Below are 15,000 nucleotides of genomic sequence, written 5' to 3'. Positions count from 1 at the left end.
AGCCAGAAGCCTGAGCTGAGACAGGGAGAGGGCCCAGCCAGAAGCATGAACTGAGACAGGGAGAGGGCCCAGTCAGAAGCCTGAGCTGAGACAGGGAGAGAGGCCCAGCCAGAAGCCTGAGCTGAGACAGGGAGAGAGGCCAAGCCAGAAGCCTGAGCTGAGACAGAGAGAGGCCCAGCCAGAAGCCTGAGCTGAGACAGGGAGAGAGGCCCAGCCAGAAGCCTGAGCTGAGACAGGGAGAGAGGCCCAGCCAGTCTCAGCCATTGAAGGATAACTGGGCTGAGAGGAGAGTTAGAGGAGAGTGTTTGAGACATTGGCACAGTGAGATATAACTGATTGGTGTTGAAGTGTCCGGGGGAGGATCAAGAGAGAGAGAGATGGATTGGAGAAAGTGGAGTGAAAAATGAACATCTCTCTCTGTCGGTCGACACTGTGAGAGGTGTGTTTCTACAGAAACCATTAAGGATTCAACGTAACGGAAGAGGACATACTAGACAAAAGAGGAAGGGAGGGATGAAGAGTGATTCTGATAGAAGAGTCTGGTCCAGCAAGATCAGAAATAGGAGAGGTGAGAGGAGGGGTGTGGAGCCTACAAGCCTGACTGAAGGTGTCTTACAACAGGGAAGGGCTAGAGAGACTAGTAGATGGAAGGGCTATAGAGACTACAAGAGGGAAGGGCTATAGAGACTAGTAGATGGAAGGGCTATAGAGACTACAAGAGGGAAGGGTTATAGAGACTACAAGAGGGAAGGGTTATAGAGGGAAGGGCTAGAGAGACTACAAGAGGGAAGGGCTAGAGAGACTACAAGAGGGAAGGGCTATAGAGACGACAAGAGGAAGGGCTATAGAGACTACAAGAGGGAAGGGCTATAGAGACTACAAGAGGGAAGGGCTATAGAGACTACAAGAGGAAGGGCTATAGAGACTACAAGAGGGAAGGGTTATAGAGACTACAAGAGGGAAGGGCTATAGAGACTACAAGAGGGAAGGGATATAGAGACTACAAGAGGGAAGGGCTATAGAGACTACAAGGGGAAGGGCTATAGAGACTACAAGAGGGAAGGGCTATAGAGACTACAAGAGGGAAGGGCTATAGAGACTACAAGAGGGAAGGGTTATAGAGACTACAAGAGGGAAGGGCTATAGAGACTACAAGAGGGAAGGGATATAGAGACTACAAGGGGAAGGGCTATAGAGACTACAAGAGGGAAGGGCTATAGAGACTACAAGAGGGAAGGGCTATAGAGACTACAAGAGGGAAGGGCTATAGAGACTACAAGAGGGAAGGGCTATAGAGACTACAAGAGGGAAGGGCTATAGAGACTACAAGAGGGAAGGGCTATAGAGACTACAAGAGGGAAGGGCTATATAGACTACAAGAGGGAAGGGTTATAGAGACTACAAGAGGGAAGGGCTATAGAGACTACAAGAGGGAAGGGCTATAGAGACTACAAGAGGGAAGGGTTATAGAGACTACAAGAGGGAAGGGCTATAGAGACTACAAGAGGGAAGGGCTATAGAGACTACAAGAGGGAAGGGTTATAGAGACTACAAGAGGGAAGGGCTATAGAGACTACAAGAGGGAAGGGCTATAGAGACTACAAGAGGGAAGGGTTATAGAGACTACAAGAGGGAAGGGTTATAGAGACTACAAGAGGGAAGGGTTATAGAGACTACAAGAGGGAAGGGCTATAGAGACTACAAGGGGAAGGGCTATAGAGACTACAAGGGGAAGGGCTATAGAGACTACAAGAGGGAAGGGCTATAGAGACTACAAGAGGGAAGGGCTATAGAGACTACAAGAGGGAAGGGCTATAGAGACTACAAGAGGGAAGGGCTATAGAGACTACAAGAGGGAAAGGCTATAGAGACTACAAGAGGGAAGGGCTATATAGACTACAAGAGGGAAGGGTTATAGAGACTACAAGAGGGAAGGGTTATAGAGACTACAAGAGGGAAGGGTTAGAGACTACAAGAGGGATGGGTTATAGAGACTACAAGAGGGAAGGGTTATAGAGACTTCAAGAGGGAAGGGCTATAGAGACTACAATAGGGAATGGTTATAGAGACTACAAGAGGGAAGGGCTATAGAGACGACAAGAGGGAAGGGCTATATAGACTACAAGAGGGAAGGGTTATAGAGACTACAAGAGGTAAGGGTTATAGAGACTACAAGAGGGAAGGGTTATAGAGACTACAAGAGGGACTGCAATGTGTTAGATTGGAGCAGGATGGTCGTAGGAGAACAACGGGGAGAGGAAAAGTAAAACATGGACATGAAATGGACTGTAATTTCTACGATCTTGGTAAAAAACAGGTTGTTTTCTAGAGACCAATTATCAGTTTAACTACACTAGGGGGACTGATAGCACACTGTACCCCAAGCAGAGTCTGGATATTAGGCCTGGATTAACAGTCTGATCCATGGTGTTATATCAATAACTACTTTATTATCAGTTTAACTACACTAGGAGACTGACAGCACACTGTACCCCAAGCAGAGTCTGGATATTAGGCCTGGATTAACAGTCTGAACCACGGTGTTCATCAAGAACTGATTGGCTGTATCAACTAACTGACCTGATCTACAACTATTCAACTGTAAACCAATACCAACTATAGAACACAAGGGACAGGTTATAGAGACTACAACTACACAACAAACCAATACCCAGAACACAACTATAGAGACAAGCATAGGGACAGGTTATAGATCTACAACTACACAACTGTAAACCAATACCCAGAACACAACTATAGAGACTAGCATAGGGACGGGTTATAGATCTACAACTACACAACTGTAAACCAATACCCAGAACACAACTATAGAGACTAGCATAGGGACGGGTTATAGATCTACAACTACACAACTGTAAACCAATACCCAGAAAACAACTCCCCCCCCTTGTATAAATGCTGACATCTCAAATACAGCTTGAACAAAGAGAATTGAATTAAAGGTGAATCTGAATCACCACAATGTGCATGAGAACACATTAGCCATGATAACATGTTGAGGTGTGGACAAGCCTTCAGACAGACACCATGTTACAGCTGTCTGGAACGAAGCCCGACCTCAGAGACACAGTCACCAGTCAACATCTAACCGCAGAGGGCAGAATGAGCAAATTTCACCTTTCTGGTGACACAAATACATCCTTGATGAATATATTATTCTTCGTTTGATTTGATTTTTATACATGGACTAGGAAATGGCACCCTCCTTCCCTATGTAGTGCACTACTTTTGACCAGAACCCTATGTATAGTGCACTACTTTTGACCAGAACCCTATGTATAGTGCACTACTTTTGACCAGAACCCTATGTATAGTGCACTACTTTTGACCAGAACCCTATGTAGTGCACTACTTTTGACCAGAACCCTATGTAGTGCACTACTTTTGACCAGAACCCTATGTAGTGCACTACTTTTGACCAGAACCCTATGTAGTGCACTACTTTTGACCAGAACCCTATGTAGTGCACTACTTTTGACCAGAACCCTATGAAGTGCACTACTTTTGACCAGAACCCTATGTAGTGCACTGTGTAGGGAATAGGGTGCCATTTGGGACACAGATCCAGGATATTAATATTCAGAGATCATAACAGTCAAGGGAAACATTTAAAAAATGTTTTATTTATTTATTTAACTAGGCAAGTCAGTTAAGAACAAATTCTTACTTTCAATGACGGCCTACAGGGGAACAGTGGGTTAACTGCCTTGTTCAGGGGCAGAACGACAGATTTTTACCTTGTCAGCTCAGGGATCCGATCTTGCAACCTTTCGGTTACTTTCGGCCCAACACACTAACCACTAGGCTACCTGCCTCTAACCACTAGGCTACCTGCCTCTAACCACTAGGCTACCTGCCTCTAACCACTAGGCTACCTGCCTCTAACCACTAGGCTACCTGCCTCTAACCACTAGGCTACCTGCCTCTAACCACTAGGCTACCTGCCTCTAACCACTAGGCTACCTGCCTCTAACCACTAGGCTACCTGCCTCTAACCACTAGGCTACCTGCCTCTAACCACCTGCCTCTAACCACTAGGCTACCTGCCTCTAACCACTAGGCTACCTGCCTCTAACCACCAGGCTACCTGCCTCTAACCACCAGGCTACCTGCCTCTAACCACCAGGCTACCTGCCTCTAACCACCAGGCTACCTGCCTCTAACCACCAGGCTACCTGCCTCTAACCACTAGGCTACCTGCCTCTAACCACTAGGCTACCTGCCTCTAACCACTAGGCTACCTGCCTCTAACCACTAGGCTACCTGCCTCTAACCACTAGGCTCCCAAGCCTCTAACCACTAGGCTTCCTGCCTCCCAACCACAGGCTGACCTGCCTCTAACCACTAGGCTACCTGCCTCTAACCACTAGGCTACCTGCCTCTAACCACTTCCTTCCTGCCTCTAACCACTGAGGCTACCTGCCTACTAACCACTTAGGCTACCTGCCTCTAACCACAGGCTACCTGCCTCTAACCACTCAGTAAATGCCTCTAACCACTAGGCTACCTGCCTCTAACCACTGGCTACCTGCCTCTAACCACTAGGCTACCTGCCACCCCCTATGTTCCCAAGCCTGGAGAGATAACACCGGTCAGAGGTACCTTCCCTGGTCTCCCGTCACCACAGCCTGAGAACGGAGACCAATTAGACTAGGCTTGATTAGAAAGGAGTCTGAACGGATGCTCCTCCTTCCCTTCCTTCCTTTCCTAACCGCTGAACAAAGGATCCTATTACTTGATAGCAGGGGCAGATTAAGGAAGAGAGAGGGGGGTAGAGAGGGAGAAAACAGGAGGAGGAAACGAAAGAGGGAACTCAGTAAATAAATAGTAATGGCCCAGCTGCCTCTCTTTCTAAATTGCTGTGCTACAACAGAACAGTAGATTATTCCCCATGGGAATAGAGCAGATTACTCTAGCAGAGACTAGATTATTCCCCATGGGAATAGAGCAGATTACTCTAGCAGAGACTAGATTATTCCCCATGCGAATAGAGCAGATTACTCTAGCAGAGACTAGATTATTCCCCATGGGAATAGAGCAGATTACTCTAGCAGAGACTAGATTATTCCCCATGGGAATAGAGCAGATTACTCTAGCACAGACTAGATTATTCCCCATGGGAATAGAGCAGATTACTCTAGCAGAGACTAGATTATTCCCCATGGGAATAGAGCAGATTACTCTAGCAGAGACTAGATTATTCCCCATGGGAATAGAGCAGATTACTCTAGCAGAGACTAGATTATTCCCCATGGGAATAGAGCAGATTACTCTAGCACAGACTAGATTATTCCCCATGGGAATAGAGCAGATTACTCTAGCACAGACTAGATTATTCCCCATGGGAATAGAGCAGATTACTCTAGCACAGACTAGATTATTCCCCATGGGAATAGAGCAGATTACTCTAGCACAGACTAGATTATTCCCCATGGGAATAGAGCAGATTACTCTAGCACAGACTAGATTATTCCCCATGGGAATAGAGCAGATTAATCCAGCACAGCCTAGATTATTCCTCAAGGAAATAAAGTAGATTAATCTAGCAGACTAAATCAGATTATTCTCCAAAGGAATAAATCAGATTAATCTAGCACAGATTAGAGATGATTCCCCAAGGTAATAAATCAGATTAATCTAGCACAGATTAGAGATGATTCCCCAAGGTAATAAATCAGATTAATCTAGCACAGATTAGAGATGATTCCCCAAGGTAATACATCAGATTAATCTAGCACAGATTAGAGATGATTCCCCAAGGTAATAAAACAGATTAATCTAGGACAGATTATATAATATTATTCCCCAAGGTAATAAAACAGATTAATCTAGCACAGATTAGAGATGATTCCACAAGGTAATGAAACAGATTAATCTAGGACAGATTATATAATATTATTAGGGAATAAAGCAGATGAATCTAGCACAGATTATATAATATTATTGACTAAGGGAATAAAGCAGATTAATCCCTCATTTATATACTGGCGGACAGATTTGAATGATCCTTAAAAAGAGCCAATCTGCAGTTGCTACATCCATCCATAATTTAATGATATATACCCATTGATGGTTGAATAATATAATTTATGAATCCCTCATGAGTTTAGTTCAACTGTCACACTCCATCAGAACCCCAAAATATCAGATTGTTTTTAACTGCAATATTTGTAAACATTGTAAACAAAACACTGTATAGACTCAACACAAAAACGATTATTTGTGTTGTCAAGTCGTTGCATCCATAACTCTTGTCTGTGAATTTGAGAGTGTTTCTCCATGTCCATCCCTTTAAAAACAACAACAGAGGCAGGTACGTTGTTAATGTTTAAACTACGGAGTGCCCCTTTAGCTACGTTCCAAAACAATGTAATTGATGCAGTAACCACTGGGGGCTGGTAATGGGAGGGAAAAATACATTATGGCAAATTAAATAGGAGTTGATTTTTGCGTCACAAATTGCACCCTATTCCCTATATAGTGCACTACTATAGAACAGATGGCACCTTATTCCCTATATAGTGCACTACTATAGAACAGATGGCACCTTATTCCCTATATAGTGCACTACTATAGACCAGATGGCACCTTATTCCCTATATAGTGCACTACTATAGACCAGATGGCAATCTATTCCTATATAGTGCACTACTAAAAGACCAGTTGACATCCTATTCCCTATATAGTGCACTACTATAAACCAGATAGCACCCTAATTCCCTATATAGTGCACTACTATACTACTATAGTCCAGATGGCACCCTATTCCCTACATAGTGCACTACTGTAGACCAGAGCCCATAGGGAGCCATTGGGGAAGAAGCCATATCATCTATTCTCCACATCTCTCTGTTGATATGTTCAAGTGCAGAGTAATGTGTGTATAACACTTCCTCGCCGAAAAGGAGCAAGACCTCTGAACAACAATTAGTCTACAATTAAATGTAAAAATGATTTGAGAACACAGTGTACCTGTTTTTGCAGGTAAACAAGACATCGATGGGGCACTAATGGACAAGTTAAGTCCGGAGTGCAGTCTAGAGGTGTCTTTTATACAGTCTCAATCCTCTGTGTGTGTTTTAACTCCTCTAGACTGTCTCCAGTGAGAACTAAAGAGGGTGCCCACACAGACTCACGCACGCTAGGGGTTGACCCCGTTTGGTCGATAGGCTGTTGGTCGACCCAATTTTCTTTAGTCCAGCAGTAGAAAATATTTATAGATAGATAGATATCTGTTATGGCACATGAGACACCTGTCTGATTCATGCCTGTCTGAGTGGACTAATCCATTATAGAGACCTGTCTCAGTGGACTAATCCATTATAGAGGCCTGTCTGAGTGGACTAATCCATTATAGAGACCTGTCTCAGTGGACTAATCCATTATAGAGGCCTGTCTGAGTGGACTAATCCATTATAGAGGCCTGTCTCAGTGGACTAATCCATTATAGAGGCCTGTCTCAGTGGACTAATCCATTATAGAGGCCTGTCTCAGTGGACTAATCCATTATAGAGGCCTGTCTCAGTGGACTAATCCATTATAGAGGCCTGTCTCAGTGGACTAATCCATTATAGAGGCCTGTCTCAGTGGACTAATCCATTATAGAGGCCTGTCTCAGTGGACTAATCCATTATAGTGACCTGTCTCAGTGGACAATTCCATTATAGAGGCCTGTCTGAGTGGACTAATCCATTATAGAGGCCTGTCTCAGTGGACTAATTCATTAAGAAGACCTGTCTCAGTGGACTAATCCATTATAGAGGCCTGTCTCAGAGGACTAATCCATTGTAGAGGCCTGTCTCAGTGGACTAATCCATTATATAGGTCTGTCTCAGTGGACTAATCCATTATAGAGGTCTGTCTTAGTGGACTAATCCATTATAGAGGCCTGTCTCAGTGGACTAATCCATTATAGAGGTCTGTCTCAGTGGACTAATCCATTATGGAGGCTGCGGGGTGGCACACCAGTATCACCAGTAGTACATTGACTGTTAATTACCATAATTTCTAATCTACAATGTTTGATTGGTTACTGTAATTTCTGTTAACACATTCAATATATAATTATTACAGTCTTCCGTTGTTGGAGTAGACGTGTTGTTTGCAGAGCGCACAACCTACTGTAGGCTACAGCGTTTTGGTTTATGTCCTATTTACGAGTTGTCAAAATATTCATTGATTTGCAGGTCTATAAATGGAGGCCTATAAATGGAGGCCTGCAAATGGAGGCCTGTAAATGGAGGCCTATAAATAGAGGCCTATAAATGGAGGCCTATAAATAGAGGCCTATAAATGGAGGCCTATAAATATAAATGAGGCCTATAAATGAAATGAAGACCTATAAATGGAGGCCTAAAATAGAGCCCTGTAAATGAAGACCTATAAATGGAGGCCTATAAATAGAGGCCTGTAAATGGAGGCCTATAAATAGAGGCCTGTAAATGGAGGCCTATAAATAGAGGCCTAAAATGGAGGCCTGTAAATGGAGGCCTATAAATGAGAGGCCTGTAAATGGAGGCATATAAATGGAGGCCTGTAAATGGAGGCCTGTAAATGGATAGAGGCCTGTAAATGGAGGCCTGTAAATGGAGGCATATAAATGGAGGCCTGTAAATGAAGACCTATAAATGGAGGCCTGTAAATAGAGGCCTGTAAATGGAGGTCTATAAATCGAGGCCTGTAAATGAAGACCCTATAAATGTGTCCATCTGTGGATCTGATACTGTTTCTGATTGTCTTAACTCAACATCACCGTGGAACTTCTCAAAGTCATTTGTTCTTCGCCACAAACAGCCAAGTAAACAAGTCTGTTTTCATACATCCGTTGAGAAGGACAATAGTTCCTCAACCTGCCTTTCAACAACCACTCAGCATGAAAGGAGAATGTTACGCTCTGATCCGGAGGAAACATCATAAAATAGGCCTACCTGATTACTTCTTAACCCTTGAGCAAATAGTCTACAGCTGTGTCTGTCTGTACGGAGCTCAATGACGCAGGGAACTCTCTAAGGGCCCAGAATATTTTATACAATGTTGTAAGTTTGCTAGCACGATGAGGCTCGGATCAAGTTAATAGTTGATACGATGTTTCAAGTTCCTTGCAGACAGGCCATGCGTAGCCAATGTGATTTATAGGATTTTGATTATTATTTTTAAATCAGGATATTTTCTACCTGCAGGCTGCAAATGTTTTTATTTGTTGGTTTATGTAAGCTATTTTTACATATTGCCAATAGAAGTTACTTTTAACAATTGTATCAGTTTAATTTAGATATAAATTTGATTAACCACATGACATTGATTTTGAGATATGAAGACTTTCTTATAAATTAAATAAAACACCCTCTTAGGTGTTGTTTTTAGTCAGGGACAGCCCTAACACACCCTTCTTAGGTGTTGATCTCTCAACTTCATCTTCGTGATGAACTATAGCTGGTTTCTATGGCAACAACTTTTTTTGAGAAAGAGGGGGAATCAAATAAAATATTCAGATAAGACTCTCTGATGGCTCTATACTGCAGCATTATCAATGATCCTCTCATCATGTCGCTATACTACAGCATTATCAATGAACCTCTCCTCATGTCTCTATACTGCAGCATTATCAATGAACCTCTCCTCATGTCTCTATACTGCAGCATTATCAATGAACCTCTCCTCATGACTCTATACCGCAGCATTATCAATGAACCTCTCCTCATGTCTCTATACTGCAGCATTATCAATGAACCTCTCCTCATGACTCTATACTGCAGCATGATCAATTCTGCTCTCCTCACGACTCTACTGCAGCATTATCAATGAACCTCTCCTCATGTCTCTATACTGCGGCATTATCAATGAACCTATCCTCATGTCTCTATACTGCAGCATTATCAATGAACCTCTCCTCATGACTCTATACCGCAGCATTATCAATTATCCTCTCCTCATGACTCTAGCACAATTATGCAACATGACTCTAAGCATGATCAATGAACCTCTCCTCATGACTCTATACTGCAGCATTATCAATGAACCTCTCCTCATGTCTCTATACTGCAGCATTATCAATGAACCTCTCCTCATGACTCTACACAGCAACATGATCAATTCGGATCTCTTCACGACTATATACCGCAGAATTATCCTCTCTTCGCTACTCTATACTGCAACATGATCAATTCTGATGTTCTCACCACTACACAGCAACATTATCAATTATGCTCTCCTCACGACTCTACACTGCAGAATGATCAATTATGCTCTCCCCACGACTCTACTGCAACATGATCAATTATCCTCTCCTTATGACTCTATAATGCAACATTATCAATTCTGCTCTCCTCACGACTCTACTGCAGCATTATCAATTCTGCTCTCCTCATGACTCTACTGCAGCATTATCAATTCTGCTCTCCTCACGACTCTACTGCAGCATTATCAATTCTGATGTTCTCACCACTACACAGCAACATGATCAATTCTGATCTCCTCACGACTCTACTGCAACATTATCAATTCTGATGTTCTCACCACTACACAACAACATGATCAATTCTGCAGCATACAGAGTTCCTCTGTCCAGTGTCTGTGTTCTTTTGCCCATCTTAATCTTTTATTTTTATTGGCCAGTCTGAGATATGGCTTTTTCTTTGCAACTCTGCCTAGAAGGCCAGCATCCCGGAGTCACCTCTTCACTGTTGATGTTGAGACTGGTGTTTTGCGGGTACTGTTTAATGAAGCTGCCAGTTGAGGTCTTGTGAGGCATCTGTTTCTCAAACTAGACACTAATGTACTTGTCCTCTTGCTCAGTTGTGCACCGGGGCCTCCCACTCCTCTTTCTATTCTGGTTAGAGCCAGTAAGCGCTGTTCTGTGAAGAGAGTAGTACACAGCGTTGTACGAGATCTTCAGTTTTTCGCAATTTCTCGCCATGGAATAGCCTTCATTTCTCAGAACAAGAATAGACTGACGAGTTTCAGAAGAAAGTTCTTTGTTTCTGGCCATTTTGAGCCTGTAATCGACCCCACAAATGCTGATGCTCCAGATACTCAACTAGTCTAAAGAAGGCCAGTTGTATTGCTTCTTTAATCAGAACAACAGTTTTCAGCTGTGATAATATAATTGCAAAATGGTTTTCTAATGATCAATTAGCCTTTTAAAATGATCAACTCGGATTAGCTAACACAACGTGCCATTGGAACACATGAGTGATGGTTGCTGATAATGGGCCTCTGTACTCCTATGTAGATATTCGATAAAGAATCAGCCGTTTCCAGCTACAATAGTCATTTACAACATTAACAATGTCTACACTGTATTTCTGATCAATGTGATGTTATTTTAATAATGGACAAACAGTTTGCTTTTCTTTCAAAAACAAGGACATTTCTAAGTGACCCCAAAATGTTGAACGGTAGTGTACACTAAATAATATATGTGTGAAATTCGTTTTGATTTAGAATGGACCATTACCATGCACCTGTCTTGGAACGGAGGCAGGGGAGAAATACATATTATTTATGCACTTAAATAGCGAATGGAGGACTCTTTTCCTGTGGTTCATTTTCATGCCAACCAGGTAGGCTATACTCCTGTTGTCAAGAGAAGCAATGTGCTTAATATTAGGAAAGTTGAGAAATAAATATAGTAGGCCTAGCCTATAGAAAGCTGATCCTCCTCTTTTTAGTAGAGGCCATCAAAACATTTTTTTTTTTTTTCACACACAATTACATAGCCTATAAAACCTATTGCCCCTCAGGAGACTCAGATTCTCAAAAGGTTCTACAGCTGCACCATAGAGAGCATCCTGACGGGTTGCATCACTGCCTGGTATGGCAACAGTTCGGCCTCCGACCGCAAGGCACTATAGAGTGTAGTGCGCACGGCCCAGTACATCACCGGGGCCAAGCTTGAAGCGCTATTCCCAAAAAGACTCGAGGCTGTAATCGCTGCCAAAGGTGCTTCAACAAAGAACTGGGTGAAAGGGTCTCAATACTTATTAAATGTGAGATTGTTTTTACATTTGCAAAAAATTCTAAAAAACAGTTTTTGCTTTGTCATTATGGGGTTTTGTTCGTAGATGGATTGAATAGTTATGTTTTTCTCTGGAATGTTTTTATTTTTATTTTTTAAAGTCAAGGTGTCTGAATACTTTGCAAATGCACTGTATATAACATATATTAATGCTGAAATCCTCATATTAAACACCGATGGTATTCACTATGTTGATGGTTTGTATTTAGGATATTGTTTTTTACAGCTGTGTCATAAAATGATTTTAAAATCGCCAACACCGAGGGCCAGAGATAATTACAGACACCTGTAATAATCTGAAGTACCCCTTAACAAGGACACTAGATTTAATCTGATAATACATTTTTGTACCAGTAATATGTCCCTTTGCCACTCTATGAGCAGCTATCAACTTTGTTTTTGGACTGCCGACTACGCCAAAATCAAAAGTCATATTGTCTACAATAATACCAACCGAGGATGGAAGCAACATTATTGGCTTCATTCATGTCGTATTGACCCGGACATAGATTTCAACAAACACAATTCATCCAATCAACATCCATCTCAATGTGACTGTGTGTGTGTGTGTGTGTGTGTGTGTGTGTGTGTGTGTGTGTGTGTGTGTGTGTGAGGGCAGAAATGAGACAGAGATCTGTATGGAAATGAAAAAACGGGGATTAGGGAGCTGGTCCAATCCATCATCCTCCTCCTCTCTCTCTCTCACCGTGGGCCAGGTCCTCCGTCTCACTCTAACGCCTGACAGCAGGGGAGAATAATTGATGTTTGCTCTCATACCAAATGGGAGTCCCCATAGACAAAGCAATGTTTTAAGGCTTTAATTGGGCAGACAGGGACGGTGTTCGCTCCACTAGAGTCTCCTGAGAGACAAGCGAGGCATAGAGGGACCCAGGTGGGACCCAGGAGGAGTGAAGGAGAGGAAAGGGGGAGGAGAGGGGCAAGAGGTAGAGGTGGGAGAGGTAAAGGGCTACGGAGAGAGGCAGACAACAGGGAGAGGAGTTGGGGTAGAGAAGTAGGGGACTGTAACATCTCTCTTGCCTGATATTATCTCTTGGTTAGAGGCCAGACTATAAGAGATAAGGCTGCTGGATCCATCTAAAAGGAAGACCCGCTTCAGAAAATGTATGAAATGCTAACGATGGAGGGCTGATTTATCTGTGATTGATGGAAAAAGCTCAACTTGTCTCCTGTATAAAGACCGTACCGTCAGTTCTGCTAAGGCATTTTAGAGATCTCAAAATACTAATGCAGAGAGAGGAAGGGAGAAGTGCTATAAGAGCTTTACAACAGGTATGAGTACAGTATGCTGGGCAGAGAGACGTCAACTGAAGAGATGGAACAGAGACATCTCTATGTACAGTGAGTACAGTATAATGGACAGAGACATCTCCATGTACAGTGGTACAGTATAATGGACATCTCCATGTACAGTGAGTACAGTATGCTGGGCAGAGAGACATCAACTGAAGAGATGGAACAGAGACATCCCCATGTACAGTGAGTACAGTATGCTGGACAGAGACATCTCCATGTACAGTGAGTACAGTATGCTGGACAGAGAAACGTCTCTGTTCCATCTCTTCAGTTGACGTCTCCATTTACATTGAGTACAGTATGCTGGGCAGAGAGACATCAACTGAAGAGATGGAACAGATACATCTCCATGTACAGTGAGTACAGTATGCTGGGTAGAGATATCTCCATGTACAGTGAGTACAGCATGCTGGGTAGAGAGACATCTCCATGTACAGTGAGTACAGTATGCTGGGTAGAGTGACATCAACTGAAGAGATGGAACAGAGACATCTCCATGTACAGTGAGTACAGTATGCTGGGTAGAGACATCTCCATGTACAGTGAGTACAGTATGCTGGGTAGAGACATCTCCATGTACAGTGAGTACAGTATGCTGGACAGAGAGACACCAACTGAAGAGATGGAACAGAGACATCTCTATGTACAGTGAGTACAGTATGCTGGACAGAGACATCTCCATGTACAGTGAGTACAGTATGCTGGGTAGAGACATCTCCATGTACAGTGAGTACAGTATGCTGGGTAGAGACATCTCCATGTACAGTGAGTACAGTATGCTGGGTAGAGACATCTCCATGTACAGTGAGTACAGTATGCTGGGCAGAGACATTTCCATGTACAGTGAGTACAGTATGCTGGGTAGAGAGACGTCAACTGAAGAGATGGAACAGAGCCATCCCCATGTACAGTGAGTACAGTATGCTGGGCAGAGACATCTCCATGTACAGTGAGTACAGTATGCTGGACAGAGAAACAGAGACCATCTCTCTTGGGCAGAGAGACATCAGTTGGAACGTCTCCATTTACAGTGAGTACAGTATGCTGGGCAGAGAGACATCAACTGAAGAGATGGAACAGATACATCTCCATGTACAGTGAGTACAGTATGCTGGGTAGAGATATCTCCATGTACAGTGAGTACAGCTGTGTTATCTGTTAATAGTATACGCCTCAGAAACATCTCCATGTACAGTGAGTACAGTATGCTGGGTGAGTGACATCAACTGAAGAGATGGAACAGAGATATCTCCATGTACAGTGAGTACAGTATGCTGGGTAGAGACATCTCCATGTACAGTGAGTACAGTATGCTGGGTAGAGACATCTCCATGTACAGTGAGTACAGTATGCTGGACAGAGAGACACATATCAACTGAAGAGATGGAACAGAGACATCTCTATGTACAGCTGAGTACAGTATGCTGGACAGAGACATCTCCATGTACAGTGAGTACAGTATGCTGGGTAGAGACATCTCCATGTACAGTGAGTACATGACCTGGGTAGAGACATCTCCATGTAGTGAGTACAGTATGCTGGGACAGAGACATTTCCATCTACAGTGAGTACAGTATGCTGGGCAGAGACATTTCCATCTACTAGCTGAGTACAGTATGCTGGGCAGAGAGACATCAACTGAAGAGATG

The sequence above is a fragment of the Oncorhynchus tshawytscha genome, unplaced genomic scaffold (genome assembly GCF_018296145.1).
Source record: "Oncorhynchus tshawytscha isolate Ot180627B unplaced genomic scaffold, Otsh_v2.0 Un_contig_2471_pilon_pilon, whole genome shotgun sequence".
NCBI lineage: Eukaryota > Metazoa > Chordata > Actinopteri > Salmoniformes > Salmonidae > Oncorhynchus > Oncorhynchus tshawytscha.
Note: the sequence above shows the minus strand (reverse complement) of the source record.